A 27,893-nucleotide genomic window follows, 5' to 3' on the forward strand; every position below is an offset into this window, starting at 1 on the left:
GGAGACGTAGGAAGTCTCCAGATAATGATATCCCAAGAGGGCCTCCAAGGATCATAGTCGGATGTCACTGGCCTACAGTGTCTGTACAATGGAAGCACCATTTAAAGAACCAATCAAACTTTTCTACTCAAAAATGGGACTCAACATCTGAGGTCATCAGTCCCCTAGAACTTAGAACTACTTAAACCTAACTAATCTAAGGACATCAAACACATCCATGCTCGAGGCAGGATTCGAACCTGCAATCGTAGCAGTCGCGCGGTTCCGGACTGAAGCGCCTAGAACCGCTCGGCCACAATGGCCGGCTTTTCTACTCAGCATAGCAAAGAGATTTGCAAACAATGCTAAACTAAACGTTACTCGTGGATAGTTGGTGAAACGAAGAAAACGCTGGCCAGTCCGATGTAAGGACAGCATTACGAAATAGATTCGCATTCGTGCACGCATACACTTCTGAAGGACATTGTATTGTGAAGATATAGACACTGTATAAACGCAGACATTGTAATCATTAATGATATATCCTTGCCTCGACGGTCTAAAATGACCATACAATATTTGTCTCCCTGTGCGGAAAACACGAACTGTACGAGAATAAGAGTTGCAACTACGTGACATACGGAAGTTTGGAGGCGTGTTCGGATGGCCGAAGTTGTTATGGAGACCGCTCGCAGTAAGTGGGAAATCCGGGTTCGAGTTCCGGTCCGGGACACGTGTCGCAAAAAGCGGACGTCAATGCATGGTCGCAGAATGGGAATCTATTTCCTAATGTTCACCACAGCTGCAATCGTCACTGACAGTGTCTGCTTCTTGTATTGTGAAATAGAGAAGCTGCAGAAACAAAAACACTGTAACCACCAAAAATACTCCGTTTGTCTCAAAGTAATAATTAAAACCCAGGAAAGATCCCCGGGATAATAATTAGTACAATGAGCACATTATTATTTCCTTTTATGTTTATTGTATGATAACAAGACATTTTTTTCGCAGTTACCTTTGTAAAAGGTAATTTCTATTAATCTGCTTGTGGTCGAAGGTAGATAATTTACGTTTTGTTAAAACAAAAGCAGTTATAATATGAAACTTGCTACAGTTCAACACAAAATATTTTTGAGACAAAACAGTACTGGAGTCCCGTCAAAGTATAGGGTGTTCATAAAAGAATGCCCAGTTATAATATTAAATAGTATCAGTTGTAAGCTTTGGAGCGTGTTTGTCCAAGTTCACAACTACAGAGCAGCTCAAGCAGTTTCAGAGAAGCGCCTACACGAGTAATGTTTTGTTGCTTTCCCACTTGCAGCGCCACATGTGTAAAATGGCGATTCCTGAGTGTAAAGTTTTTTTGCGATAAGCAGTTTAAGAGTGAATCTGTAATTTCAGTTAAACAAGCATTTCTTTTATAGTTTAATTGTGATTCCCCACGAAGCAAAAACACCAGCTGATGGCATTCGAAATGAACGGAAGTGTGGGTAAAAGTAAAATTAAGGGACAATCAGACGTGTCTGAAGAGGACGTCGACAGTGTCAGATCATCTTACCTTCACAGCTGTAGCAAGCCTATTCGGAAAGCAAGTTTTGAACTTCAGTTGCCAAAGACAACAGTGGGAAGGCTTTAAGAAAACGTCTACACTTGCATCTATACAGGTTGTTACAGTTGGTACATGCTTTAAAGCCAGATGACTATGTTGTACATTACAACTTTGCAAGTGAAAATATGGCTTTCTTCATCATGTGGTGTTCAGTGATAAAGCAACTTTTGATCTAAGTGGTAAATACCCGTAATGTTCCTATCTGGGGGTCCGATCATCTTCATGAATCTGTACAGTATGAAAGAGAAGAGATTACCCAAAATTAAACGTTTTCTGTGCCGGGTCCAGGCGTCAAGGGTATGGACTTCTCTCTCTCTCTCACACACTTTTTTTTTTTCCTGAAGCTGCCATAACGCGGGTGGCCTGTCTGGATGTGCTGCAATAATGTCTGTTTCTCCAGTTAAAAAGTTAACCCGAAGACTTTATATGGGGCCAAGATGAGCCCCTCCCCAGTGGCACCTCTTTGTACAGGAGTAGTTGAATGTCGAAATCCCTGACCGCTGGACTGGTTGTAATGGTCACTACAATAGCAATCTTTCCCTCTGGACTCCGTGTTCACCTTACCTCATGCCATGCAATTCCTTTTCCTTTGGGACTTTATACAAGATCGCGTCTACTTTCCGCCACTACCTAATAATTTGCCAGAGTTGAGACACAGAACAGAAAAGGCTGTTGCTTCAATTACTCTGGATTTGTTAACCAAAGTCCGGGGAGGAATTGGATTTTAGGTTCGATGTGTGCTGTATAACTAAAGGTGCACATAATGAACGTGTGTAGCAAAAACTAGGTTAGTGTACCTTCATACCTTTGGATTAAAGGCAACCGCTCACGAAAATCGGAAATGTTGAGACGTCGACAGGCACACACAAAGAGAAAGAAAACTTTGTAGCAGCACTTCGTGAGGAAAGCGCAGTTTGTTGCCTCGGCACCGCCACTCACCCGTGTCTGTTTGTGGGTTGGGTTTTGGTTAGCTAAAGCTTGTTTCCTCCACTCCCTGCCCCTGGAAACTTGGTCAGGACGTCGTGAAAAAACTTGAGCCTGCTATGCACAAGCGATTTTCTGGCCAAAATCGACTACTCGTCGTGGATTCGCGACACATGTTTGTGTGAATCTGCCTCCAGCTGCATCACAAGTGGGTCAGTGATGCCAACGATCAGTTTACTGTACCGAGTACAGAATTCTAAAAGTGTTTTGTAGCTTGCCAGCGCACGCTTAGAAACAGGAGGCTGCAGCGTCGTCTGCTGATATCGCAATTTAAGCGTTCCTCGCTGAGTTCGGTCCTATTATAGTAATGGATTTGTGCTTTTCTTTTTCTTTAATCTTCATTCTGTGGGTAGCTCCATTTACGCGTGTCATTTAAAAAGTTTCGCGAGTGCCTGGAATTTTTCCTACTAGTCTTCTCCCGCAAGAGTAACGAAATATCTAAAAGCGAAAATGTACTCACCTTTTACAGTACCTGGACAATAAAACTATGCATAAGTAATAACTTACACAGACATACGTTTTAATCAAAATAGTTTCAACAGTGAAAAATTCAGATCTGTTTAACGAGATAAATACACTACTGGCCATTGAAATTACTACACCAAGAAGAAATGCAGATGATAAACGGGTATTCATTGGACAAATATATTATACTATAACTGACATGTGATTACATTTTGACGCAATTTGGGTGCATAGATCCTGAGAAATTAGTACCCAGAACAACCACCTCTGGCCGTAATAACGGCCTTGATACGCGTGGGCATTGAGTCAGACAGAGCTTGGATGGCGTGTACAGGTACAGCTGCCCATGCAGCTTCAACACGATACCACAGTTCATCAAGAGTAGTGACTGGCATATTGTGACGAGCCAGTTGCTCGGCCACCATTGACAAGACGTTTTCAGTTGGTGAGAGATCTGGAGAATGTGCTGGCCAGGGCAGCAGTCGAACGTTTTCTGTATCCAGAAAGGCCCGTACAGGACCTGCAACATGCGGTCATGCACTATCGTGCTGAAATGTAGGGTTTCGCAGGGATCGAATGAAGGGTAGAGCCACGGGTCGTAACACATCTGAAATGTATCAATGCAAACAAGAGGTGACCGAGACGTGTAACCAATGGCACCCCATACCATCACGTCGGGTGATACGCAGGTATGGCGATGACGAATACACGCTTCCAATGAGCGTTCACCGCGATGTCGCCAAACACGGATGCGGCCATCATGTTGCTGTAAACAGAACATGGATTAATCCAAAAAAATGACGTTTTGCCATTCGTGCACCCAGGTTCGTCGTTGAGTACTCCATCGCAAGCGCTCATGTCTGTGATGCAGCGTCAAGGGTAAGCGCAGCCATGGTCTCCGAGCTGATGGTCCATGCTGCTGCAAACGTCGTCGAACTATTCGTGCAGATGATTGTTGTCTTGCAAACATCCCCATCTGTTGACTCAGGGATCGAGACGTGGCTGCACGATCCGTTACAGCCATGCGGATAAGATGCCTGTCATCTCGACAGCTAATGACACGAGGCCGTTGGGATCGAGCACGGCGTTCCGTATTACCCTCCTGAACCCACTGATTCCATATTCTGCTAACAGTCATTGGATCTCGACCAACTCGAGCAACAATGTCGCGATACGATAAACCGCAATCGCGATAGGCTACAATCCGACCTTTATCAAAGTCGGAAACATGATGGTACGCATTTCTCCTCCTTACACGAGGCATCACAACAACGTTTCACCAGGCAGCGCCGGTCAACTGCTGTTTGTGTATGAGAAATCGGTTGGAAACTTTCCTCACGTCAGCACGTTGTAGGTGTCGCCAACCCTGTGGGAATGCTCTGAAAAGCTAATCATTTGCATATCACAGCATCTTCTTCCTGTCGGTTAAATTTCGCGTCTGTAGCACGTCATCTTCGTGGTGTAGCAATTTTAATGGCCAGTATTGTAATTTTCATTGTTGTTTGGCACTTAGAAATGAAACGAGATACAAAAGATGAATCATTTATTATTGCCCTCTAAATATTTTTGATGTATTTTTTTAAGTATATATTTTCTCGAGCCGATAAACATAAATATTTTTAAGGACACTGTTCAAAATAATTTGGAGAACATAAACTTGGCCATCTGCTATACTCCACTGGACAATAATTGTGGACTTGGTACGTTACCAGATTATATCTTTATCTTTCACAAGTTAAGTACATGACAAGTAATCATCAAATTCAAATGGTTGATATGGCTCTGAGCACTATGGGACTTAACTTCTGAGGTCCCCTAGAACTTAGAACTACTTAAACTTAACTAACTTAAGGACATCACACACATCCATGCCCGAGGCAGTATTCGAACCTGCGACCGTTGCGGTCGCGCGGTTCCAGACTGTAGCGCCTAGAATCGCTCGGCCACTACGGCCGGCAAGTAATCATCATTCCAAATTCATTTACGTAATGAGAACTGAGATTTCCTACAGGTGGTGCCGAATTGTAAGCAATCACTTTTCATTGGACTTAGAGAGCTTAAATTACGTACATGCCCTCCATGACCATTTATCGCCGCCTGACACCAATGTGACACACTCCATATAAGTCTACGCTGGTATCCATTCCCATTCTGCAATGAGAGCCTTTGAGAGTTCTCGGGGAGTCTACGGTGGAACAGGACGACCACTAGCACGTCTGTCAACCATGAACCACACATGCTCGATGGGATTCAGGTCGGGACTGACCTGTGTCCACTCCATTACTTTAACGTTCAGGCTTCGCAAGTCATCCCAGGCGACGCTGTCACATGGGCCCTGGCATTATCGTACATGAGAAGGGAATCGAGGCCATCACCAAATGCAGCAGCCACCACATGGTCCAACAGAACCTGTTCGACGTACTGTCTGGCAGTAAGACGACTATGGACAACGACAAGATCCACATGGCATTCAACACTCACGCCTCTCCACGCCAGCACGGTACCTTAGTCGAATCTGTAGATTTCTTGGGCAACATTTGGTAGGTACTATTCAGCATGGCGTCCCCACGCACGAACCTTATGTCAGAGCAAATCTGGACTTGACTGTGAAGAACGCCTTTCGCCACTGACGAAGTTAGCAGTTGACATAGGAAAGGCAGAACTGAAGGCGAACTGCTAGATGTTGTCGTGGCAAGTGGGTTACCCGAACAGGACGTCTGGGTCGTTTCTCGTAACCCCTTTCCTCACAATCTGATCGGACACGGCGGCTCCGTGCCCCTTCTGCGACCGTCTTGCAGTGCTCTGGCAGTATCCGTAATACGCTGCAACTCAGAGATCTACATCTACATCTACATCTATACTCCGCGAGCCACCTTACGGTGTGTGGCGGAGGGTACTTATTGTACCACTATCTGATCCCCCCTTCCCTGTTCCATTCACGAATTGTGCGTGGGAAGAACGACTGCTTGTAAGTCTCCGTATTTGCTCTAATTTCTCGGATCTTTTCGTTGTGATCATTACGCGAGATATATGTGGGCGGTAGTAATATGTTGCCCATCTCTTCCCGGAATGTGCTCTCTCGTAATTTCGATAATAAACCTCTCCGTATTGCGTAACGCCTTTCTTGAAGTGTCCGCCACTGGAGCTTGTTCAGCATCTCCGTAACGCTCTCGCGCTGACTAAATGTCCCCATGACGAATCGCGCTGCTTTTCGCTAGATCATGTCTATCTCTTCTATTAATCCAACCTGGTAAGGGTCCCATACTGATGAGCAATACTCAAGAATCGGACGAACAAGCGTTTTGTAAGCTACTTCTTTCGTCGATGAGTCACATTTTCTTAGAATTCTTCCTATGAATCTCAACCTGGCGCCTGCTTTTCCCACTATTTGTTTTATGTGATCATTCCACTTCAGATCGCTCCGGATAGTAACTCCTAAGTATTTTACGGTCGTTACCGCTTCCAATGATTTACCACCTATGGCATAATCGTACTGGAATGGATTTCTGCCCCTATGTATGCGCATTATATTACATTTATCTACGTTTAGGGAAAGCTGCCAGCTGTCGCACCATTCATTAATCCTCTGCAGGTCTTCCTGGAGTACGTACGAGTCTTCTGATGTTGCTACTTTCTTGTAGACAACCGTGTCATCTGCAAACAGCCTCACGGAGCTACCGATGTTGTCAACTAAGTCATTTATGTATATTGTAAACAATAAAGGTCCTATCACGCTTCCTTGCGGTACTCCCGAAATTACCTCTACATCTGCAGATTTTGAACCGTTAAGAATGACATGTTGTGTTCTTTCTTCTAGGAAATCCTGAATCCAATCACAAACCTGGTCCGATATTCCGTAAGCTCGTATTTTTTTCACTAAACGTAAGTGCGGAACCGTATCAAATGCCTTCCTGAAGTCCAGGAATACGGCATCAATCTGCTCGCCAGTGTCTACGGCACTGTGAATTTCTTGGACAAATAGGGCGAGCTGAGTTTCACATGATCTCTGTTTGCGGAATCCATGTTGGTTATGATGAAGGAGATTTGTATTATCTAAGAACGTCATAATACGAGAACATAAAACATGTTCCATTATTCTACAACAGATTGACGTAAGCGAAATAGGCCTATAATTATTCGCATCTGATTTATGACCCTTCTTGAAAATGGGAATGACCTGCGCTTTCTTCCAGTCGCTAGGTACTTTACGTTCTTCCAGAGATCTACGATAAATTGCTGATAGAAAGGGGGCAAGTTCTTTAGCATAATCACTGTAGAATCTTACGGGTATCTCGTCTGGTCCGGATGCTTTTCCGCTACTAAGTGATAGCAGTTGTTTTTCAATTCCGATATCGTTTATTTCAATATTTTCCATTTTGGCGTCCGTGCGACGGCTGAAGTCAGGGACCGTGTTACGATTTTCCGCAGTGAAACAGTTTCGGAACACTGAATTCAGTATTTCTGCCTTTCTTCGGTCGTCCTCTGTTTCGGTGCCATCGTGGTCAACGAGTGACTGAATAGGGGATTTAGATCCGCTTACCGATTTTACATATGACCAAAACTTTTTAGGGTTCTTGTTTAGATTGTTTGCCAATGTTTTATGTTCGAATTCGTTGAATGCTTCTCTCATTGCTCTCTTTACGCTCTTTTTCGCTTCGTTCAGCTTTTCCTTATCAGCTATGATTCGACTACTCTTAAACCTATGATGAAGCTTTCTTTGTTTCCGTAGTACCTTTCGTACATGATTGTTATACCACGGTGGATCTTTCCCCTCGCTTTGGACCTTAGTCGGTACGAACTTATCTAAGGCGTACTGGACGATGTTTCTGAATTTTTTCCATTTTTGTTCCACATCCTCTTCCTCAGAAATGAACGTTTGATGGTGGTCACTCAGATATTCTGCGATTTGTGCCCTATCACTCTTGTTAAGCAAATATATTTTCCTTCCTTTCTTGGCATTTCTTATTACACTTGTAGTCATTGTTGCAACCACTGACTTATGATCACTGATACCCTCTTCTACATTCACGGAGTCGAAAAGTTCCGGTCTATTTGTTGCTATGAGGTCTAAAACATTAGCTTCACGAGTTGGTTCTCTAACTATCTGCTCGAAGTAATTCTCGGACAAGGCAGTCAGGATAATGTCACAAGAGTCTCTGTCCCTGGCTCCAGTTCTGATTGTGTGACTATCCCATTCTATACCTGGTAGATTGAAGTCTCCCCCTATTACAATAGTATGATCACGAAACTTCTTCACGACGTTCTGCAGGTTCTCTCTGAGGCGCTCAACTACTACGGTTGCTGATGCAGGTGGTCTATAGAAGCATCCGACTATCATATCTGACCCACCTTTGATACTTAACCCAGATTATTTCACATTCGCATTCGCTAATAACTTCACTGGATATTATTGAATTCTTTACTGCTATAAATACTCCTCCACCATTGGCGTTTATCCTATCCTTGCGGTATATATTCCATTCTGTGTCTAGGATTTCGTTACTGTTCACTTCCGGTTTTAACCAACTTTCCGTTCCTAATACTATATGCGCACTATTTCCTTCAATAAGCGATACTAATTCAGGAACCTTGCCCTGGATACTCCTGCAGTTTACCAATATTACGTTAACTTTTCCTGTTTTTGGTCTCTGAGGACGGACGTTCTTTATCAACGATGATGATGTTCTCTCTGGTAAGCCGTCAGGTATTTTATCGTTTCGCCCAAGGGGGGGTCCCTCTAACCTAAAAAAACCCCCGTGTGCACGCCACACGTACTCTGCTACCCTAGTAGCTGCTTCCGGTGTGTAGTGCACGCCTGACCTGTCTAGGGGGGCCCTACAGTTCTCCACCCAATAACGGAGGTCGATGAATTTGCAACCATTATAGTCGCAGAGTCGTCTGAGCCTCTGGTTTAGACCCTCCACACGGCTCCAAACCAGAGGACCGCGATCGACTCTGGGCACTATGCTGCAGATATTAAGCTCAGCTTGCACTCCGCGTGCGATGCTGGTTGTCTTCACCAAATCAGCCAGCCGCCGGAAGGAACCAAGGATGGCCTCAGAACCCAAGCGGCAGGCGTCATTCGTTCCGACATGTGCTACTATCTGCAGCCGGTCACACCCAGTGCGTTCAATAGCTGCCGGAAGGGCCTCCTCCACATTACGGACGAGACCCCCCGGCAAGCACACCGAGTGCACACTGGCATTCTTCCCCGACCTACCCGCTATTTTCCTGAGGGGCTCCATAACCCGCCTAACGTTGGAGCTCCCTATAACTAATAGGCCCGCCCTCTGTGACTGTCGGGACCTTGCCGGAGAATCGGCCACTGGCCCAACAGGCGAGGCATCCTGTGGTGGCTCGGAAACGATGTCATCACCACTAGGAAGCACCCCGTACCTGTTGGAAAGGGGTAAGGCAGCTGCCACGCGGCCAGATCCCACCTTCGCCTTTCGGCCAGGCACGCGCGAGCCCACCACTGTCCGCCATTCACCCTGGAGTGATGGCTGACCGGTAAGATGCTCACTGCCGGAAGACGCAGCGATATCAGGGGTTCCATGTGATTCCAAGGCCACCGAAGTAGGCATAGGTCTCACCACAGTTGCCCCAACGCCACTACGAGCCGACGCCTGCGCCTCGAGCTCGATGAGCCTAACAGACAAAGCCTCCACCTGCCCCCGAAGAGTGGCCAATTCTCCTTGCGTCCGCTCACAACAACCACAGTCCCTACACATGACTATGTTTACCCTACTCTATACGGTGACAAATTCCCAAGATAATCTTCTGTTGAGCTACTCTGATAATCAAGAAACACTCACTGAAATACGAGACGCGAAAACTACGCTAGGTTTTCCCAGAAAAACTATTTAAAAGCTAAGCGCAGCAAATAAGTACAAAATAAGTTTCTCTCCTAACGATCAAGAACTGTTAGTTTCTATGCAGAGCAGATAAACACAAATAGAATCCCTTCCTTAGTGGAAGGTCGTAAACAAAATGCAAAATAAACGCTTTATACAAACAGTACTCGCTGCTGCTGGTGCTCTCGCTCTGGCTGTCACAAGACAACTGCTGATTCAAGTGACTAGTGGCTAACGGCCGCGAAACAAACAAAAGACGGTTTTAGGGCGCTTTCTGTTCTAAACGATCAAGAAAACACTAAGAAATCTAACACGAAAACTACGTAAAGTTTTGTCAAGAACTGTTAGTTACTATGCAGAGCAGATAAACACTAATAGAATCCCTTCCTTAGTGGAAGGTCGTAAACAAATGCAAAATAAACGCTTTATACAAACAGTACTCGCTGCTGCTGGTGCTCTCGCTCTGGCTGTCACAAGACAAGATGGCCAGATACCGTCCTTCACGGGGGTTGTATAGCATCAGCGACCTTGTCCAACTCTCTTTTTGCACTGACCTGTCTCCCTGTAGTGTGTCCACAAGCTATGGACGGCACATGCAGAGGCCGACATCAGCAGCAACACATCGGAATGTCCATCCTTCTTGGATCAAACAGACTGCCATTGCAACTGTCACTGCATTAAGATGTCACTCTGCACGTGTGCTTGCGAAACGCATCAAGCTGCTGCCAGCCTCGTGTTTCATTCTCCATTTTACTCAGCATACTTAATCGATTGATAAGATAGGTTTAATTAATCAATAAATTCCGACCTATATGGAAAAGAGCGGTATTATCAAATGGTTCAAATGGCTCTGAGCACTATGGGACTCAACAGCTGAGGTTATTAGTCCCCTAGAACTTAGAACTAGTTAAACCTAACTAACCTAAGGACATCACAAACATCCATGCCCGAGGCAGGATTCGAACCTGCGACCGTAGCGGTCTTGCGGTTCCAGACTGCAGCGCCTTTAACCGCACGGCCACTTCGGCCGGCAGCGGTATTATCCTGGCAGAGGACGCTGACTGTAGAATATTTCCTTTGACTACTCGTAATTCTAAAGTGCATGCCGAATTCCTTGTGGTTGTTGGTGGGCAGTGAAAACATGGCCCTTGCAGTTTCCGTTCCCCTTGGCCTGCCTTCAGCAGACGAGGCGGCTGTCTGGACGCGCGCTGGGAGGTAACGCCAGCCCCACTAGCCCAGTACGCGACCTCCCGCTCTCGCATGCACCGCGGCAGAGGGCGGCGCGAGTATTTGACAAAATTAGCCATGCTCGGGAGAGAATGCGTTTGCGTGCTGAGTTCAGCGAACTAGCCCTGCCTTTGCCAGTTGGCGGACATTAATGCAGAGGTTTCTCTGAATGACAGACCAACCACTCAAATGGCGTGTCCCGTGCGATAACAACGCAATATTGTGCAATAGCCACCGGGCGCCTCCACAGGTGTGCCTTTTGTTTGGTGCCGATGGGCCACTGACGACATGAGCGTAAACATTGAGAAGACAAATTTACGGAAAGCTTTTGGCGGGACTTTATTTGATAGGGTGGAAATCCGAATATTCAGGAACAGCGATGTGCCATAGGGTCATACTCGCAAGTTACTGGAAAGAGGAGTTCAGATTGGTCGGCGTTCAGGCTCTTCCTATACCTCCACGCCCAAACCTTCCAGAACAAAATTGTTAGGAAGTGTCGGATTGGCGGAATAAAGTGCGCTGCCTCAGATTGGCCAAAATGACAGTTTTGGCGGGCTCGCACCAAGAAAAACGAACGAAAAAATGGCTGACATCGAAATAAGTGTCCAAGGAATAGAAAAGCAACTGAAATCACTCAACAGAAGAAAGTCCACTGGACCTGACGAGATACCAATTCGATTCTACACAGAGTACGCGAAAGAACTCACCCCCCTTCTAACAGCCGTGTACCGCAAGTCTCTAGTGGAACGGAAGGTTCCAAATGATTCGAAAAGAGCACAGGTAGTTCCAGTTTTCAAGAAGGGTCGTCGAGCAGATGCGCAAAACTGACATCGATCTGTTGTAGAATTTTAGAACATGTTTTTTGCTCGCATATCATGTCATTTCTGGAAACCCAGAATCTACTGTGTAGGAATCAACAAGGATTCCGGAAACAGCGATCGTGTGAGACCCAACTCGCTTTATTTGTTCATGAGACCCAGAAAATATTCGATACAGGCTCCCAGGTAGATGCCATTTTCCTTGACTTCCGGAAGGCGTTCGATACAGTTCCGCACTGACGCCAAATAAACAAAGTAAGAGCCTACGGAGTATCAGACCAGCTGTGTGGCTGGATTGAACAGTTTTTAGCAAACAGAACACAGCATGTTGTTATCAATGGAGAGACGTCTACAGACGTTAAAGTAACCTCTGGCGTGCCACAGGGGAGTGTTATGGGACCATCGCATTTCACAATATGTATAAATGACCTAGTAGATAGTGTCGGAAGTTCCATGCGGCTTTTAGTGGATGATGCTGTAGTATACAGAGAAGTTGCAGCGTTCGAAAATAGCAGCGAAATGCAGGAAGATCTGCATCGGATAGGTACTTGGTGCAGGGAGTGGCAACTGACACTTAACATAGACAAATGTAAAGTATTGCGAATATATAGAAAGAAGGATCCTTTATTGTATGACTATACGATAGCGGAACAAAGGCTGGTAGCAGTTACTTCTGTAAAATATCTGGGAATATGCGTACGGAACGATTTGAAGTGGAATGATCATATAAAATTAATTGTTGGTAAGGCGGGTACCAGGTTGAGATTCATTGGGAGAGTCCTTAGAAAATGTAGTCCATCAACAAAGGAGGTGGCTTACAAAACACTCGTTCGACCTATACTTGAGTATTGCTCATCAGTGTGCGATCCGTACCAGATCGGGTTGACAGAGGAGATAGAGAAGATCCAAAGAAGAGCGGCGCGTTTCGTCACAGGGTTATTTGGTAAGCGTGATAGCGTTACAGAGATGTTTAGCAAACTCAAGTGGCAGACTCTGCAAGAGAGGCGCTCTGCATCGCGGTGTAGCTTGCTGTCTAGGTTTCGAGAGGGTGCGTTTCTGGATGAGGTATCGAATATATTGCTTCCCCCTACTTATACCTCCCGAGGAGATCACGAATGTAAAATTAGAGATATTCGAGCGCGCACAGAGGCTTTCCGGCAGTCGTTCTTCCCGCGAACCATACGCGACTGGAACAGGAAAGGGAGGTAATGGCAGTGGCACGTAAAGTTCCCTCCGTCACACACCGTTGGGTGGCTTGCGGAGTGTAAATGTAAATGTAGATGTAGATGTAGATGTAGATGTGGAAGGATCAGGGGAGGAAACTATCAGACACTCCCTCACGGTGAGCCATAGTGGAGACTTCCTCGCTGGGAGCCATAGTACACATTTCTTCGCCGAGAGTCACAGAAAACACTTCTTTGTCGGGAACCATAGTAGACGGACTTGGTCGTCGAGCGGCGCCGAGAGGAAGATAGTTGACGAGCAGATGGGCCGCACTGTGATCGCGTCCGACCCCATCTGCAATCTCACCGCGCCCCGTCCCGCGCAACGTGTATCGCAGCAACGGCGTAGGAAATTCGTACGAGATGATAAACGTGTTGGTTCAGATTGATCAGTCAGTGACTGTGTGGGGTACCTTTCAGCCATGATTTTACCCCTTGGGGTTCTATTTCTACTTACTCACTAACTTTCCAATGCAATCATTACCAACACTTCAACTCTGCGATTAGCAGTTATTTAAAATGATTTCTTGTTCGTTCGGTCTATTTTATGAGAACTTTTCCAGGCCTTTCCCTATGAAGATCCACAATTATGACACGTTCATATGTATATATATAGTCATTCTCCCATGCCGGCAGCGGTGGCCGAGAGGTTCTAGGCGCCTCAGTCCGGAACCGCGCTACAGCTACGGTCGCAAGTTCGAATCCTGCCTCGGGCATGGATGTGTGTGATGTCCTTAGGTTATTTAGGTTTAAGTAGTTCTAAGTTCTAGGGGACTGATGACCTCAGATGTTAAGTCCCATAGTGCTCAGAGTCATTTGACCCATTCTCCCATAATGAGTATTTGACACTTGCTTGTTTTGAGCAGACACTGAAATTATAACAATAAAAGTACGTAATTTGCAACCCCTCTTTCATTACAGTAGCTGATACTCCCCATCATTACTTAATAATTATGAAAGCTTAATCGGGACCCACAACTATAGTCCACGAGTTAGGGCCCCTTTCCTTCCGGCTCCGTGTGCGGAATTCCTTTCCGTACACGTGGATCGTACTGGCGGACTTGCACCTTGAGAGAGGCTACTCAGTGCATGTCAGTGCCGTAACAGATTGTCTAGAGACTTACCTCAGTGGCACCTTACACATAGTTGAATACAACGTCTACAAACGACAAATATCGTCTGTGTGCATCACAATACTGGCACACCAGTACTCGCTTCCTTCTGAGGGGTCAGCTGATATTGTGATGCATAACGCAGCCGATACATGACGAATGACTTTAGATGTTGCATACATTGAAAGCGAAGGCCTCAAGCAGTGCAACATGACCCAGCCTGTATCGAAGTAGGTTTAACACGCCGGACGTTGACGCACTGTTCCTCTAATTCTTTTCAGCTGTATATTTGGGCGACATTTGTCGTATTCTTTCAGTTCTCAGGTTGTGAAGAATTTGCCGTATGAATTTTGTCAAGAACATTTACTTTGAATTTTGCTTTGATCATTAATAAATTATATACTTATTGCTTGTTCCTACATTTTGTTAGTGTATTTCAATTTTTTCATAAAAACAATAGTCAAATCGCACAGCACACAGCTCTCACAACAAACACAGATTCAGCGCTGAAGTGTGAATGAAAAGTACCACTCGTGACAAGTGAGAGTCAGTACAGGAATAAAACGCCACCAGTGCTGCAGTAGACTCGATTCACGAGTCGTCGACTGAGACAAGCAAGTCGCTCGTGTAAAACCGGCTTCATACTGCTTGCACTAACGTTCACGAATGGCGTTTTCCCGGTTACTGTCGCTGTAGCACCTCCACTGTCATTTGCAACGATCGTTCGTTGCAGTCATTTGCAACGATCGTTCGTTGCAGCATGTAAATCCAGATTTTTTTTTTTGTCTCGTGGTTTTCTCCTTTCTTGTTAAAATTATTGTCTCACTTATAAGTTTGCTTCCCTGAACAAATGGGCATTGGAGCTCTGTTCCAAAGCGGGGAAGCTGTGTGTCAGCGAATTTTATTACGTGGCCAGCCTCTATGTACATCTGCTCTTCCATAACTGATCTCTTATTTAACACAAAGAGGTATACAGTGAATACTAAACTGAGCATCGAAATAGATTTTCGTGTTAAAAATATCGTGTTAAACAATGCATGCGTCAAAAATAAAATGTTGTTGTTGTTGTTGTGGTCTTCAGTCCTGAGACTGGTTTGATGCAGCTCTCCATGGTAATCTATCCTGTGTAAGCTTCTTCATCTCCCAGTACCTACTGCAACCTACATCCTTCTGAATCTGCTTAGTGTATTCATCTCTTGGTCTCCCCCTACGATTTTTACCCTCCACGCTGCCCTCCAATTCTAAATTTGTGATCCCTTGATGCCTCAGGACATGTCCTACCAACCGATCCCTTCTTCTAGTCAAGTTGTGCCACAAACTTCTCCCCAATCCTATTCAATACCTCCTCATTAGTTACGTGATCTACCCACCTAATCTTCAACATTCTTCTGTAGCACCACATTTCGAAAGCTTCTATTCTCTTCTTGTCCAAACTATTTATGGTCCATGTTTCACTTCCATACATGGCTACACTCCATACAAATACTTTCAGAAACGACTTCCTGACATTTAAATCTATACTCGATGTTAACAAATTTCTCTTCTTCAGAAACGCTTTCCTTGCCATTACCAGTCTACATTTTATATCCTCTCTACTTCGACCATCATCACTTATTTTGCTCCCCAAATAGCAAAACTCCTTTACTACTTTAAGTGTCTCATTTCCTAATCTAATTCCCTCAGCATCGCCCGACTTAATTCGACTACATTCCATTATCCTCGTTTTGCTTTTGTTGATGTTCATCTTATATTGTCCTTTCAAGACCCTGTCCATTCCGTTCAACTGCCCTTCCAAGTCCTTTGCTGTCTCTGACAGAATTACAATGTCATCGGCGAACCTCAAAGTTTTTATTTCTTCTCCATGTATTTTAATACCTACTCCAAATTTTTCTTTTGTTTCCTTTACTGCTTGTTCAATATACAGATTGAATAATATCGGGGATAGGCTACAACCCTGTCTCACTCCTTTCCCAACTACTGCTTCCCTTTCGTGCCCCTCGACTCTTATAACTGCCATCTGGTTTCTGTACAAATTGTAAATACCCTTTTGCTCCCTGTATTTTACCCCTGTCACCTTTAGAATTTGAAAGAGAGTGTTCCAGTCAACATTGTCAAAAGCTTTCTCTAAGTCTACAAATGCTAGAAACGTCCCTGTAAAGAATTCGCGTTAGTATTTTGCAGCTGTGACTTATTGAACTGATAGTTCGGTAATTTTCACATCTGTCAACACCTGCTTTCTTTGGGATTGGAATTATTATATTCTTCTTGAAGTCTGAGGGTATTTCGCCTGTCTCATACATCTTGCTCACCAGATGGTAGTTTTGTCAGGACTGGCTCTCCCAAGGCCGTCAGTAGTTCTAATGGAATGTTGTCCACTCCCGGGGCCTTGTTTCGACTCAGGTCTTTCAGTGCTCTGTCAAACTCTTCACGCAGTATCGTATCTCCCATTTCATCTTCATCTACATCCTCTTCCATTTCCATAATATTGTCCTCAAGTACATCGCCCTTGTATAGACCGTCTATATACTCCTTCCACCTTTCTGTTTTCCCCTCTTTGCTAAGAACTGTGTTTCCATCTGAGCTCTTGCTATTCATACAAGTGGCTCTCTTTTCTCCAAAGGTCTCTTTAATTTTCCTGTAGGCTGTATCTATCTTACCCCTAGTGAGATAAGCCTCTACATCCTTACATTTGTCCTCTAGCCATGCCTGCTTAGCCATTTTGCACTTCCTGTCGATATCATTTTTGAGACGTTTGTATTCCTTTTTGCCTGCTTCATTTACTGCATTTTTATATTTTCTCCTTTCATCAATTAAATTCAATATTTCTTCTGTTACCCAAGGATTTCTACTAGCCCTTGTCTTTTTACCTACTTGATCCTCTGCAGCCTTCACTACTTCATCCCTCAAAGCTACCCATTCTTCTTCTACTGTATTTCTTTCCCTCATTCTTGTCAATTGTTCCCTTATGTTCTCCCTGAAACTCCGTACAACCTCTGGTTTAGTCAGTTTATCCACGTCCGATCTCCTTAAATTCCCACCTTTGTGCAATTTCATCAGTTTTTATCTGCAGTTCATAATAGATTGTGGTCAGAGTCCACATCTGCTCCTGGAAATGTCCTACAATTTAAAACCTGGTTCCTAAATCTCTGTCTTACCATTATATAATCTATCTGATACCTTTTAGTATCTCGAGGATTCTTCCATGTATACAACCTTCTTTTATGATTCTTGAACCAAGTGTTAGCTATGATTAAGTTATGCTCTGTGCAAAATTCTAACAGACGGCTTCCTCTTTCATTTCTTAGCCTCAATCCATATTCACCTGCTATGTTTCCTTCTCTCCCTTTTCCTACTGTCGAATTCCAGTCACCCATGACTATTAAATTTTCGTCTCCCTTCACTACCTGAATAATTTCTTTTATCTCATCATACATTTGTTCAATTTCTTCGTCGTGTGCAGAGCTAATTGGCATATAAACTTGTACTACTGTAGTAGGCATGGGCTTCGTGTCTATCTTGGCCACAATAATACGTTCACTATGCTGTTTGTAGTAGCTTACCCGCACTCCTATTTTTTTACTCATTATTAAACCTACTCCTGCATTACCCCTATTTGATTCTGTATTCATAACCCTGTTTACATCTGACCAAATGTCTTGTTCCTCCTGCCACCGAACTTCACTAATTCCCACTATATCTAACTTTAACCTATCCATTTCCCTTTTTAAATTTTCTAACCTACCAGCCCGATTAAGGGATCTGACATTCCACGCTCGGATCTGTAGAATGTCAGTTTTCTTTCTCCTGATAACGACGTCCTCTTGTGTAGTCCCCGCCCGGAGATCCGAATGGGGGACTATTTTACCTCCGGATTATTTTACCCAAGAGAACGCCATCATCATATAACCATACAGTAAAGCTGCATGCCCTCGGGAAAAATTACGGCTGTAGTTTCCCCTTGCTTTCAGCCGTTCGCAGTACCACAACAGCAAGGCCGGTTTTGGTTAATGTTACAAGGCCATCAGTCAATCATCCAGACTGTTGCCCCTGCAACTACTGAAAAGGCTGCTGCTCCTCTTCAGGAGCCACACGTTTGTCTGGCCTCTCAACAGATACCCCTCCTTTGTGGTTGCACCTACGGTACGGCTATCTGTATCGTTGAGGCACGCAAGCCTCCCCACCAACGCCAAAGTCCATGGTTCATGGGGGGAGGAAAAATAAAATAAACATTGTATTTCAGATCATGCCAAATTTTATTACCCTATGTTAATTTAATTTCCTGCCAAAATTTCCTCTTTTACATACAGCGCAAAAAATGGCCGTGGCTGAAACTTTAATTGCCTCCATATTACACAGGAGCCAGTCACATTACAGGGTGTACACATCTGTTCGTAAAGTAAATAAACGTTTGAATTATGTGTGTAGTAGAAGGATTAACACCTTGTTGACACTTAGTATAAGGAAACTTAAATTACGGCAGGTCTGGTCATGGGGAAAGCCTCGTCAGAGAGGTTCACCGCATGAGCGTCTAGGGAAGTGATTCCAGTGGTGGTTTCCCGTTGCCTTCCATGATGATGGATGAAATGATAATGAGGACAACACTACACCCAGTCCCAGAGCGGAGAAAATCTCCGACCCAGGAATCGAACCCGGGGCCCTTGGCGTGACAGACCGCCGCGCTGACCGCTCAGCTATCGGGGCGCACATTATAAGGACACATCCTCTAAAAAAACTGCAAGAAAACTGCGTCGTGTCCTTAAGTGCCTGCCGACAACGTTTAGTTCATACATGGCTCAACGCAATATTTTGTGTTACTTCATTAATTTCTTTAATTAGTTGAAATCACTAAATTAATAGAATGGATAGTTCATGATTCTTATTAAGATATTTTCGGCGCTCAGTGGGCCACAGCATGTGGCATCTTCACCACTTAGTATCCCGTCCAAGTGTCTTCAACTTCAGTGACTGCCTGTAGTCTACGAGGAAGGGAGTCTGTGAGGTGGGTGATGAATCTCTCATTTTCTGCCACCTCCTCTCAGGCAGTTACGGTGAAGTTCTAAAAGTCATCACAGGCTTTGACCTGTTGTGAGGCCAATTTTCTCGCTTCGTCCGTTTCATCTCTGCCCATGCGGCTGAAACAGGCCTTACGTCTGGTGCGGAAGGAGACCAGCCGAGACGAGAATTCTCATTCTCTTTTGCAAACCATTCCGGCACCATCGCTTACATACGAGTACGTAAGGTGGCCTGGTCCTACTGGAAACAGATTACTCCCTCAGAATATGTAGTTGTCATACTGATGGGATCATGAATTTACTCATACGAGGGTCGCTCCAAAAGAAATGCACACTATTTTTGTAAAAATACAGTTTTCATTCTGCATGTGTGAAAGCTTTACAGTGTGTAGATACATCCTCCCCGCTTGTTTTCAAACTTAGTTCAACCTGTTCCCGTGAGTGGCTCCGTCACAGCATGTCTTCAAGATGGCTGCTACACTTGACGGTCGTCAGAAGCAACGTGCTGTCGTAGAATTCCTGTGCTGTGAAAACGAGATGAAGAGGCAATCAATGGAGTGGCATCATGCAAATTCACCCAAGAAAAAAAAAATTCAAAACCACACATTCTGCTGGAAAAGTTATGGCTACGGTGTTTTTCGATTCCAAAGGACTCTTACTTGTGGACATCGCGCCAAGTGGAACCACCATAAATTCTGATGCATATGTGACGACACTGAAGAAACTTCAAGCTCGACTGAGTCGTGTTCGACCATATCGGGAAAAGCAGGATGTTTTGCTGTTGCACGACAACGCACGGCCACATGTCAGTCAAAAAACCATGGAAGCGATCACAAAACTCGGATGGACAACACTGGAACACCCGCCTTACAGTTCTGACCTGGTTCCATGAGACTATCATCTTTTTGGGAAACTGAAAGACTCTCTTCGTGGAACAAGGTTTGAAGATGATGACTCCCTTGTGCATGCTGCCAAGCAGTGGCTCCAACAGGTTGGTCCAGAATTTTAGCGTGCGGGTATACAGGCGTTGGTTCCAAGATGGCGTAAGGCAGTTGAGAGGGATGGAAATTATGTGGAGAAGTGAAAATATTGTTCCTAAAGAATGTATCTACACACTATAAAACTTTCCAACATGTAGAATAAAAGATGGATTTAAAAAAAATAGTGTGCATTTCTTTTGGAGTGACCCTCGTAATTAAGGTATACTGGGTACCATCGAGTCAACCATCTATCCTGTGAAATATTCCACGTCCACGGGAACACATCCAGCTCCAAACTGCCATAGATACAGGGCCGCTATGGGATGACTCATTGACATATTTGGGGGCGAAACGACACCATGTGGCCTGTACACTCGTACTAGACCATCATTAGCTGTCAAAAATGCCAAGTCGTCGTAAAATATCACGTTACTCCAGTCAAGGTTTATACTGTCCTCGGCAAACGCTAATCGATAGTCTCTATGATCATCACGGTGCCTCTCCTTCATGTCAGCACGTTACCTAAGTAATTTCCCGAAGCCGGCGCCTTATCGGATCCACCGACCCGGCAAACGCAGTAGCATGCTTCAACTGCACCGCGTTTTTGCCGTCACATGTCGAAAAGTTCATTATCCCGGAATGTTGTTGCACTCCAAAGCCCAGTTCCTGCACGCCTATTGGATTCTCTAGTATCTCGATAATGCTTATCTTCCATCGCGCACTGCGATCTGTAGCACCATACCGCGCCCGGGCCTTCGAAGCTGTCCGGTTCGCTTCCTCCACAAGAGTAATGGCGCGGTCACGAATAGTCTGTTAACGATGAGGCATGGCGCACGAATAATGTGACTCGCTTTAAAGCTATGTGGTGTTGGTATTTGACCTTGATCGTATGCTGTCGTTCAGTATTACAGAATGAATTGTGCGCCCACACAACTGAAATGAAATTGATCGTATGCCATTGTTGGCCGGGGGCCCCATTCGGGGGAGTTCGGCTGCCGTATTGCAAGTCCTTTTTAGGTAACGGCACATCGGTGACTTGCGAGTTAATGATGATGAAGGACACACAACACCCAGTCCCCTGTAGGGAATCGAACCCGGGCCCCCTGCGTGGTAGGTGGTAACGCTACCGCTACGCTACGGAGGCGGAAGCCTACACACTTTCCTCGCCACGAGAGCCAGGAAGTCTGTTACCGTTTAACATCAATGAATCTGGGTGAAAAATTCTCACGTATTGTGTCAAATAAAGGTAGTAGATTTAATTTCTCGACTCCAGGGATGTCATTCTCTAGCAGAAGGGACTCTCATTTATTTATAACCAAAATTCCTTCTCATCGTCTGTGGGAAATTAGCTGCACATCATCGAAATGTGTTTCACATAATACAATGGAGGGTTTCATAGACAACCAATCCTTGGATTATAAGAATGTGTCTCTTATGCCCAAAAAAATTGCAATGGATTCGAACAAGAGACGCTTAACACAAAGAGGCTGCTTATTTTTCATTTAGTTACAGTGATATTTTACGAACTTATCTCTATTGAATCAACATGTAGTAAATTTATCGATAATACCAACATATTCTATTTGCAGAAAAGATTTTATGCCTTCTTGGAATAGATCTGGAATACTGGCAAGGTCAGTTTGCTGTATGTAATAGTTGAAGTAATATTTGTTCGTCTGCATGTTCCGAAACCAAACAGAAAAATATGACATGCTACACTTCATTCACATCAGTTCTACACAGTGCTTTAACATTGGATGCGACTTCTGGCAGGCAATTTGTTCCGCCAAGTTTATACAGGGTGGTCCATTGATCATGACCGGGGAAAATATCTCACGAAATAAGCGTCAAACGAAAAACTACAAAGAACGAAACTTGTCTAGCTTGAAGGGAGAAACCAGATGGCGCTATGGTTGGCCCGCTAGATGGCGGTGCCATAGGTCAAACGGATATCAACTGCGTTTTTTTTTTTTAATAGGAACCACCATTTTTATTACATATTCGTGTAGTACGTAAAGAAATATGAATGTTTTAGTTGCACCGCGTTTTTGGCTTTGTGATAGCTGGCGCTGTAACAGTCACTAACATATGGCTCACAATTTTAGACGAACAGTTGGTAACAGGTAGGTTTTTTAAATTAAAATACAGAACGTAGGTATGTTTGAACATTTTATTTCGGTTGTTCCAATGTGATACATGTACCTTTGTGAACTTATCATTTCTGAGAACGCATGCTGTTACAGCGTGATTACCTGTAAATACCACATTGATGCAATAAATGCTCAAAATTATGTCCGTCAACCTCAATGCATTTGGCAATACGTGTAACGACATTCCTCTCAACAGCGAGTAGTTCGCCTTCCGTAACGTTCGCACATGCATTGACAATGCGCTGACACATGTTGTCAGGCGTTGTCGGTGGATCACGATAGCAAATATCCTTCAACTTTCCCCACAGAAAGAAATCCGGAGACGTCAGATCTGGTGAACGTGCGGGCCATGGTATGGTGCTTCGACGACCAATCCACCTGTCATCAAATATGCTATTCAATACCGTTTCAACCGCACGCGAACTATGTGCCGGACATCCATGATGTTGGAAGTACATCACCATTCTGTCATACAGTGAAACATCTTGTAGTAACAACGGTAGAACATTACGTAGGAAATCAACATACAATGGACCATTTAGATTGCCCTCGATAAAATGGGGGTCAATTATCCTTTCTCCCATAATGTCGCACCATACATTAACCCGCCAAGGTCGCTGATGTTCCACTTGTTGCAACCATCGTGGATTTTCCGTTGCCCATTGGTGCATATTATGCCGGTTTACGTTACCGCTGTTGGTGAATGACGCTTCGTGGCTAAATACGAGGGCGGTTCAGAAAGTAACCTCCGATTGGTCACAGTGCGGGTTGTGGGGGGAGTAGCGACGCCATCTGTGCGTTCACGCACTCAACAGGTCAGTCGGCATCAAGCCGTGGTCGAGTGAACGTCGTACCTGCGCTAGTTTAGTTTTTGTGGCAGTTTGAAATGTGTGCTGCAATAGAAAACCACGCCAAATGTGAAGTGCGTGCTGTCATAAGGTTTTTTACAGCCAAAGGATATTCTGCAGCAGCTATTCGTCGTGAGCTTTGTGCCGTGTACGGACCAAGAGTTATGAGTGAAGGAGTTGTCCGTGAATGGGTACGTTTATTTAAAAGTGGACGAGAAAACGTTCATGATGAAGAGAGGAGTGGTAGACCATCATTGGTGACTGACGAACTCGTTCAGACAGTTGATGCAAAAGTTCGTGAAAATCGACGTTTCTCAATGTCGGAGTTGTCTACTGGTTTTCCACAGATTTCTAAGACTCTCTTGTACGAGATAGTGACAGCAAGATTGGGTTACCGTAAGTTCTGTGCACGATGGGTGCCCAAAATTCTTACCGACCACCACAAAACTCAAAGAATGGCCTCTGCATTAGACTTTATGTCACGTTATGAGGACGAAGGAGAACCATTGTTAAACAGAATCGTGACCGGTGACGAAACCTGGATTAAGTACGTGAACCCTGAGACAAAAGAACAATCAAAGATGTGGGCGCATTCAAATTCGCCTACCAAACCAAGAAAAGCCTCGCAAGATTTTTCTGCCAGAAAACTGATGGCAACGGTGTTTTTGGATGCCAAAGGGGTGTTGAATTCATGGAACATGGTACGACCATTAATCAAGACGTGTACTGTGAAACAATAAAAAAGTTACGACGGGCTATACAGAACAAACGCCGTGGTATGCTGACTTCCGGTATCGTTTTTTTGCACGATAACGCCCGTCCTCACTCTGCTCGCAGAACAACGGCCCTTCTTGAGTCCTTCAAGTGGGACGTTATCAACCATCCACCTTACAGCCCAGACCTGGCGCCAAGTGATTATCACCTCTTCATGCATTTGAAGAAATGGCTCGGGTCACAGCGGTTTGATGACGACGAAGAGCTCAAAGATGCGGTCACAGGCTGGCTCCAGGCACAAGCGGGTGATTTTTATGCAGAAGGAATTTCAAAGCTTGTGAAGAGATACGATAAGTGCCTCAATCGCTATGGAGACTATGTAGAAAAATAGTGCAAAGATGTAGTTGTAAGATGTATATATTAAAATATTTTTATTTAACTTGGTGTATTTTTTTAAATCAACCGGAGGTTACTTTCTGAACGGCCCTCGTAGAACGCGTGTAAAAAATCTGTCATCGACCCGTAATTTCTCTTGTGCCCAGTGGCAGAATTGTACACTACGTTCAAAGTCGTCGCCATTCAATTCCTGGTGCATAGAAATATGGTACGGGTGCAATAGATGTCGATGTAGCATTCTCAACACCGACGTTTTTGGGATTCCCGATTCTCGCGCAATTTGTCTGCTACTTATGTGCGGATTAGCCGCGACAGCAGCTAAAACACCTACTTGGGCATCATCATTTGTTGCAGGCCGTGGTTGACGTTTCACATGTGGCTGAACACTTTATGTTTCCTTAACTAACGTAACTATCCGGCGAACGGTCCGGACACTTGGGTGATGTCGTCCAGGATACCGAGCAGCATACATATCACACGCCCGTTGGACATTTTGATCACGATAGCCATACATCAACACGATATCGACCTTTTCCGCAATTGGTAAACGGTCCATTTTAACACGGGTAATGTGTCACGAAGCAAATACCGTCCGCTCTGGTGGACTTTTACGTGATACCACGTACTTACATGTTTGTGAGTATTACAGCGCCATCTATCACAAAGCGAAAAAAGTGGTCCAACTAAAACATTCATATTTATTTACGTACTACACGAATATGTAATAAAAATGGGGGTTCCTATTAAAAAAAACGCAATTGATAACCGTTTGACCTATGGCAGCGCCATCTAGCGGGCCACCCATAGCGCCATCTGGTTTCCCCCTTCAAGCTAGACGAGTTTCGTTCTTTGTAGTTTTTTCGTTTGACGCTTATTTCGTGAGATATTAGGCTCAGTCACTATCAATGGACCACCCTGTATACTGTACTACGTGTAAACTAATTTTAATGTTACACTTCATCGCGTTAAACGTGTTTCACTGTACTGTCAATGTTAAATTGTCGGCTCAGTGCCTATTTAGAGAGCAAAAAATACTAGAATATACGCCTTCCGAAGGTCAAGCCTTCATCATAAGAATTACTGTAGAAGAACCTCTAAAAGCGACCAATATAGAAGATACACAAGAGCAATAAGAATAAAATAAAATAAACGGGCGTCGAAACGGATGTGTATCAACAATTTGGCATTGTTAATCTTATATTGCCGAAGATAATTAAAAATGCAGCGCACATTACAACAATGTTTGAGCCAGAATGTTCGAGCCAGATAGAAAATATTTTTCGAACGGCTAAACACGAAGGCGTATATGTGTCGCTTGCATGTTTCAATCAAGCTGTGTCTCGGAACGCTACGATATCGGGACCTTTATTACTGGAAAGAGCTAATGAACTTGCAGAACTGCAAATCCAGGCAGTCTGGCACGTTTCAAGAAAATAAACGACACAGTGTTGAAAAATGTTTGCAGTGAAATTCATGTAGTGTTACTGACTACAGCTATAGGTTGTTTGTAATCTACCTTGCCTTCAATTCTCTAATAATATGACGTGAACTAACCTTCGTCACAAACATATCCGACTGAATTTCCCGCTGCTTATCCAGTACAGTTTTATTGTTTAAAGAAAAATTGTGTTCAGAGGGGAAATTCTCTAACGAAGAATTTCGGTGTAGGTAGGAGGCCATTTGCATGGCTCCGAAAAACTACCCTTATTTCTCGTTGGGAAAAGTTTGAAACAACGGTATGTTAATGAATGTAGGAACGTTATCAGATGAAAATAAGACCAAAAAAAGCATGGATGGTGGCCGCTTAGATTCTCAATGTAGGTAAACAATAACTTATTCCCCCTTCGCCCCCTCCCCCCAAAAAAACAATAATAGTATACTGTATATAGATTATCATTTTACGGTACGTATGTACAAGAGCAAATTTTAATTGTACAGGCCCTATAGAATCAGTTTCTGCAATCCAGTTTGATTTGACTATAAATCCAGTTGTTTTTCTTACCCAATGTTTATCACAAAATTCTTCTAACACGAAGAAATATGTCAGTACCCGCAGTTTCTTGCTAAGCGTTTTTCGCTCTATATTACACAGGGTTATTCCTAAGTACCTACAGTCTTTAAGAAGATGAGCACATGAAAACTAGAAGACATATAGAAAATAGACGCAAGTCAATGGATAGAGCATCGCTGTAACTTTTTAAATCGCATTACAAGTGCACTGCTTGTGAAGCGGCAATGTCAGTTTGTGCGTACAGTTCACTGAAATAACTGCTGCTTCTCGAGAAGCTATTACGACAGGAGCCCGCTATGGATATGTGCTAATTTGGTTCCCTACCTGCAGGCGAGATCGAACGCAATGCGACAATACGCATCGGATGATTTGTCTACATTTTCTGACACGCGTGCCCCTAGGCGATGCACTCTGCAACAACGCCACGGCGTTGAACTTGAAGGGACGCTCTGTCCACTGATGTCCGCCATTTTTCAATGCACCTTGTTATCACGAAGTCGTCCTCTGAAGCCCCAGAGGGTGGTTTGATAAGTCTGGTAAAAAAAAAATGTTTATTTCGTAACCATCTCAGCTTATATCTCGACATAGTCTCCTCTGAGTGATACATAGTTGGTCCAGCGATCCTCCAGTTTTTTCGTCCCATTGGAGAAATACGTTCCGTCAAACTCTGCGGAATACACGTAGACTGGAAATATCACTTCCTCAGTTGACTTAAAAATTTCTTCCCAGTAATCCAAAGTTTCAAGTTGGAGAACAGGAAGAAGTCACTTGGGGCTAAGTCTGGTGAACATATTAGATGAGAAATCTATTCAAATCCCAATTCATGTACATTCGCCAATGTTATCGCTGATGTGTGGGATGGAGCATTTTCTCGTGTGCCAACATTGGTCATTTCTCAGCCAACGCAAATTTCAAATGATCCAACAACGAAGCATAATATGGTCCACTTAATGGTTCTGCATTTTCCCAAAAAAGGAATGGCCATCACCTTAACTAGCTGACGAAATGGTCTTTGCCTTCTTCAGTATACTTTCATCAATTTGTCCATTGTTTTGAGTTTGATGTGTAATGATGGATCCAGGTTTCATCAACAGTCACAAAAGGAGTCTTGCGGATTGCGATTAAACATCGCCAGATATTGTATGGAAATGCTGTGTCGACTGTGAGCAATGGCGGCACCCATCTCGCACACAGCTTCTTCGTAGCCATTTCTCCGTGCAGCATAGGATGGAATCGCTGATTTGAGATGCCTGCAGTCTCAGCAATCTCACGAATTTTTATTCGGCGGTATGGCAATAAAATATCATGGATTTTGTCAATGGTTTCCTTTGAGGTGACCTCAGTTGGGACGACCGGAGCCCGCTTTCTCTTTGGTGCTTGTCTGACCACGGTGAAATTCATTAATCCAAAACTAAACGGTCTTCAATGATGGTGCGGAGTCCACGTGAACATCATCCAATTCTGTTTTGATTCATGTGGGAGTCAAACGCTTCAACTGAAAATGTTTAATA

At 44.2% G+C, this 27,893-nt stretch overlaps 1 protein-coding gene across 1 annotated transcript in view; it reads left to right on the top strand.

Annotated features, from left to right (window-relative positions):
- LOC126234550 (UDP-sugar transporter UST74c) overlaps nucleotides 1–27,893 on the top strand; it is a 93,465-nt gene that overhangs the window by 62,126 nt on the left and 3,446 nt on the right. The window lies entirely within an intron of this gene.

Source organism: Schistocerca nitens, chromosome 2 (genome assembly GCF_023898315.1).
Source record: "Schistocerca nitens isolate TAMUIC-IGC-003100 chromosome 2, iqSchNite1.1, whole genome shotgun sequence".
NCBI lineage: Eukaryota > Metazoa > Arthropoda > Insecta > Orthoptera > Acrididae > Schistocerca > Schistocerca nitens.